The 6,000-nt window shown below is 37.7% G+C and overlaps 1 long non-coding RNA gene across 1 annotated transcript in view; it reads left to right on the top strand.

The window, feature by feature from the left end:
- The first annotated feature begins 2,401 nt into the window (after nt 1-2,401).
- LOC125782319 (uncharacterized) overlaps nt 2,402-6,000 on the top strand; it is a 49,539-nt gene continuing 45,940 nt past the window's right edge. The window contains exon 1 of the long non-coding RNA XR_007424938.1: nt 2,402-2,520. This is a non-coding gene — a long non-coding RNA (uncharacterized LOC125782319). The remainder of the gene's footprint in view (nt 2,521-6,000) is intronic.

The following is a 6,000-nucleotide window of genomic DNA, read 5'->3' as shown; positions in this document are numbered from 1 at the left end:
TGCATTTCTGGACATCATCAGGATCTATGATTGGGGACATACAAAATGCAGAGAAGTGAAGCACATATTTAAAACATCATGAATACTTTGTTGCATCTATCTATCTATCTATCCATCCATCCATCCATCCATCCATCCATCCATCCATCTAGCTTTCATGAGACATGGCAAAAGTCAGAGCACACAATAATCGTTCCTGTATCATGATATTTGGCACATATAGGTAATAACAACAATGATTAGTGTCTTTAAGCCTTTGGGAGGACTGTCTACATAATGACCCTGCTAATTGGACAACACTGTAAAACCTAACAAGTTAAGTCTACTAAAATAATAAGAAATGGTTAAATAAATGCATTGCCTCACGTGAATTACATTTTCAAAACTCATCTTTTTAGTAATTTATAATACTGAATAGACTTGAACAAACGTTCATCTTTAAGTTCAACAGACAAACCACAAGAACTTTTGAAACTGAAACTATTGCACTATTGTCTATTGTCTATCTGACTTGTTTAAGTTTATGGCATTAACTACATTAAGTTGTAAATTCTAAATTAAAGTTGAATTAACATAGGCTTGTCATGTCTGGTGCTGAAAGCATGTCCAAGACTCCCACATCCAGCTCTATCAGCGATTCCCACACTACCAACTACAATACCCAGAACGCACCACACCATGACACGACACACACTCCCGATCACATGACGCATCACATTACACCACCAGGAAGTCCTGAGTACTGATTTCCCTCAGTATATAAGGACCATGCTCACGCTCACACCTCACCGAGTATCTGTTTGGTTTATCCTGCAATACAAAGCGTTTATCTTGCCCTTGTCTATTTCTGTGTATGATCCTGTTTTTGTTTTCTATCGACTACGATTCCTGCCTGCCCTCTTGTATTGGATTTTTGTGTATGACCTGACTGTGTATTTTGGATTATCGCCTGCCCTGTGGTACTGCCTGCCTGTGTATGTACTCTAGACTGTCTCACGTTTATGGTATGATTTCTCTCTGCTGTGTCTCACTGGTTCTGACCCTGGTTTCGTTGACTACTCCTGTTTGCCTTATAACTTTTAATAAAGCTATTTTATTGTAACCGCACCGGTCTGTTTCCTGTCTGGTCCTGACATTAACATAGGCTCTTAATGGGATGCAGTAGACAAAACAACCTTACTTTAGTAGACTTTTCTCAAAATCATTTATTCACACAACTTAGATATAGAGTTATAGAGTAAACAGTATTGAGATGACCGCCAACACAGATTTACTACAGCTCAGAAAATGATGCTTGTTCTTACAGCTTACAACACAGAGGCCAGATAATTAATCATAATATATGATCTACTGTACAAGTTTACCTAATGTAGCCTGGGGGGAATGACTACACACTGATGGTGAGTGTGAGAAACTGAGGGACACATCCATCTTGATCAATCTCCTTTTTTTATCATTTTTGCTCTACTTTTTTTTTTTTTGTGCTACTTTTATCACTTGTTTCCTGCCCACATTTTAGCAAATGGGTTTGTACCCTCCCAGTGCACAGCACTTTACTTCCCAGTCTGAGAGACAAGATATATGACATTCCTGTGGGTCAGCATGGTGTCATCTTTAGCACAGTCTTCACTGCCCTTCAGTGCCCTCCCTCTGCCCGCTGGCATGGAGTACATTGTTTGCGCCACTCAGGAATGCAGATAAATACATGCAAAACACCTCTTCCTACAACAGATATCCACAGACAGACACACACCGCTGAGAGCTGAGACGCCTATTCCCCAGCAAACATCCCTCCGCCCCCCTCGGCTTCACGTCTCCGGCCCATTTTATAGGCCTGTTTATTTTCATCCAGCCTGCTAATGCACTCTTCTCATGCACAGTTTAGGTGAGGCCGATCCGTGTGTCCAAGCATTACGCAACCGGAGTACTGCAATGCCAAAAAATAACAAAAGCCTTAGTAAGCTTTAGTAGGATCCTTGATATTCTATGGTTGTATGGGAGGATCTGTGCTTCAGCATCAGTGAAGAGATTCAAAGAAAGCCATTGTGAAGCAGACATAACATTAAATATATAGTATATATATATACTGTACTTAAAACTTTAAAAATTTTAATATTTCTAAAACATGAATAATATTGTGTTCCATGACTTTTGCCATGTACCATAAAATGATGGTTAAAAACATTTTATAATGGTTAATATAAAACACTAACTAACTAATCCTGGGTCAACTACAACTAATATAACTGTTCATTTTAGCCTGATATACACAAATCATTTATCAAGTTTTCTTTTATCCCAGCTTTTACCTAATGGAGGACTTTTATTTTGAAAAGAAAATAATAATTTGTAACAGGAAGTGGTGGTGACTGCCATTTTGTTTGGGGAAGGATTGCCAAGGTTGGGAAAAAGCACCAATGCTTTCAATCTCCAATGAATATATCATTCAAGATTATTTTTTCTCACTCTTGTTTATTTGTCTGGACTATTTGTGGAGCTGTGGACTCTTCATTAAACTGGGTGAGACCAATGTTTTTTTTATTATTATATTATTTTGTTGGGCCCTCAATTGTTGGGGGGTATTTTTTGGAGATATTTATTCTTTGCATTGCTTTTTGTTGGATATCAAAGTTTTTTTTATACATAAAACTGGTGCTGATTTTTATTTTTAAGGGATCTTGAACACTTTCAACTTATTTTGATTGGTATTTTTTTGTAATTTGGACCCATGCTCTGTCTGGGGTTCTGTGTGGTTGGATTTACCAATGTTTTTAGGTAACTATGGAAAAGAATTCCTAACTATTACAGTCCAAAATGTAATTATAGCCAAGAACTTATTCATTACTATGACCCTGACCCTATGCTTTAATCTCAATCCAAATGGTCTACAGCAATTTGATTGGAGAATTTTACATCATACCTGTTAAGTGACTGTGTTTTTGTTAGGTGAACATTTATATGTGTGAAATTAGACACTCTAAATAAGGTAAAAACAACTGAATGTAGTCGTCAGTCTTCAGTAAAAGTATCTTAATAACCAACTGAATGTTTAGATGCTGCTGGATCACTAACATTAATGAAAATCTGATTATTGTTTGTTTATTTCATTTAAAAACAACCACTCAAAATAAAATTACACCATGTTGTCTTGCCATGAGCGTGCTGGCCAGTGTTCAACCACAATTACAAGATAACACCTCATAACTCATATTATATATATGTCCACTAAGGTAATAGTTCATTATCAAAAGACTAAAAAAGACAAAACTGCACAATGAAATATTTGAATCTTGATGAGTTTTAACTATTTGATATAGAACAGAAAAGCTGGCGATTGGTCAGAGAGGTAAGACCCTCTACTAGATGCTTTAATACGATGTTTGACCTTCCTTCACCTCTAAAAACTCAAGTTTATCTTGGTTTCATCTGTGAAGAATCTTGTTCCAGGAATGTTTTTTATTATGGAATGTTGTCTAATCTGCCATTTCTGTTCTTGAGTCTGGATTTTAAAGTAAGTCCCATATTTAAACTCCTGAAAGCATTTCTGTGCTCTTTCAGGTTGAGAAAAATATATCATTTCATTTTCTTCATCCAGAAGAACTCAGACATCTGAAAGGAATGGCTGTTAAAGTGCTCTCACCGTGTTCAGGAAGACCACAGATAAATTCAGATCATCTGTTTCTATTAAAAGAAGATCGATGGTGAATGGCCTGTATCAGAGTAATGTTCCTCAGCAGAGCTCTGCACCGTGTCACCGACAAGTCAGGTCTGACCCCAGATAGCCTAGAGGTGGCTGTGGGTTTAACTGTGTTTGTGTTCTCTGGGGCCACACAGCCTGAGCTTTGGGCTCATCCAGCTGGGTCAGTTCTGTACCGTACATCTGCTGGAGTTTCAAGGGCTGTGAAATGGCGGCACTTTCAGGTTGCATCTCTCTGCTTACCCCTGTCTCTGTTTAGTGTCAGGGTGAACTTGTGAACCTTCTGCTTCTACTAGAGCTAGTACACATATTTTCCACATTTGCACGCACATGACCAAATGTATGCCTGGTCAGCCTAGAAGGGGCTTTATCACTTGTTGATTTACTTACTGACTGACTGGCAAGATACCATTATAGTTAGTTTGACTGACGTTGTGGTGTTTAATGTGTGTTTGTGGCCACTGGTCACACCCAGCATAAATAATGTGCATTGGTCATTGCAGGTGCACCCCTGCCATGTTGGTAGGACCACTGTCTGTTAGCATCACTGGCTAGCAATTAGCACTGTCACTGTTCCATTAGCATCACCACCATTCTGTTTGCATCACTGCTGCTCCTTTAGCATCAATACTTTGCTGTAAGCACCACACTCACCACACCTTGACAGGGCCGAAGTGGGCCCCTTTTTCAGCCCGGGAGTTTTATGCCCAAATCCGGCCCGCTTTTTCCATGGAGGAGGAGTTTAATTAAATGAAACAGCAGCTAGCTCTTACAATGCCTTTTTATTGCATATAAGTTCAAGTATATGTTGGTAAGTTAACAGAACACCCTTCACATGTTTCATTCAAATTTAAATCAGATCAATTGAAAATTAAATTCATAAATTGTATGAATTAAAATTACTTAGAAGCCTTTACAAAATTAATTGAAAACACTTAAAATTATTTAATTGAACATGTAATGGTCAAAATATGGTAAAAATAAGGACATTTTAGCCACTTTTCAGATTTTCTATTTTATTTTTTTTTATTTTCAGATCCATAAAATGAAATATTTATATGGATGAAGTGTTTTTGCAGCTCTGTATTTTGCTTTAAAGTGTTTAGAATCACCATGTAAAATGATAAACTGCTCCCTTTCATTGGTTATTATGAATATTATAGAGATTTAAACTTGGAATGGTATTTTCTTTCTCCAAAGGACTGGAAACTTTATAAGAATAAAAACTATACTTATTTTATAACTTATTTTGCAGTACTCCTAAAGAAGATTGTGCACTGTTTCTTTAAAAGCCCCCTCCTTTACAGAGTCGGCGGACACATATTTGATCAGACGAGACTTTAAGCTTTCCGTCCATATACATTATATACGGGTACGTTACAGGGAATCTGTGTTACAGCGGATTAAAAGAGATATTCATTTTTTACTGGAGACTGGTAAGGTTGCTTGAGGTCTAGTGTGAAGTTTCTACAATCAGTGATGGTTTGGAGAGACATGTCATCTGCTGGTGTTGATCCACTGTGTTTTATCAAGTCCAAAGTCAGTGCAGTTTTGTTTTCCTCCAAAATCTTACAGCACTTCATGCTTCCCTCTGCTGACAACCTTTATAGAGATGCGGATTTCATTTTCCAACAGGACTTGGCACACTGCCCACACTGACAAAAGTACCAATTGGTCTTATATAATATTCAAATTTTCTGAGATACTGACTTTTCGGTTTTCATTAGCTGTAAGCAATAATCATCAACAATAAAAGAAATGGACGCTTAAAATAGATCACTCTGTGTGTAACATATATATCTTGTCGTCTACAGTTATGACGCATGCTTTAGCGAAGAGATGACCAACAAATCTGTGATCAACGATTTGTTGTCACATGTCGCACAACCAGAATCCCTGGTGTCATGGTGCGGGGTGCAATTTTATATGATAGAAGATCGTCTTCATTACAGAAACACAGTGGCCCTACCTTTTCTGAGCGCACACTCTAGTGAACTATGCCAACAGGACAATGCTCGTCCACATACTGCTGTCATCTTGAAGAAACCGATACTGTGCCATGGCGAGCCACACTGCCAGACCTGTCCCTATTTGAAAATGTATGGGATGCTACGTTTATAATGGCTTTTTCCATTCTATTCAGCCATGCCTGTTTTTCTTGTTAATTCACTCCTATATTTACTGTGTTTTTATCTGAATGTATTATATCCCTTTTGGCTTACTTATGAACTTGTGAACTTCAGTGAAGTGATGCTCTGAGTTCAGGTGAAATATTATAACACTTATTATGTCTGTTTATACGG

The sequence above is a fragment of the Astyanax mexicanus genome, chromosome 16, assembly GCF_023375975.1.
Source record: "Astyanax mexicanus isolate ESR-SI-001 chromosome 16, AstMex3_surface, whole genome shotgun sequence".
Taxonomy (NCBI): domain Eukaryota; kingdom Metazoa; phylum Chordata; class Actinopteri; order Characiformes; family Acestrorhamphidae; genus Astyanax; species Astyanax mexicanus.
This window is presented reverse-complemented; position numbering and strand designations above follow the sequence as displayed.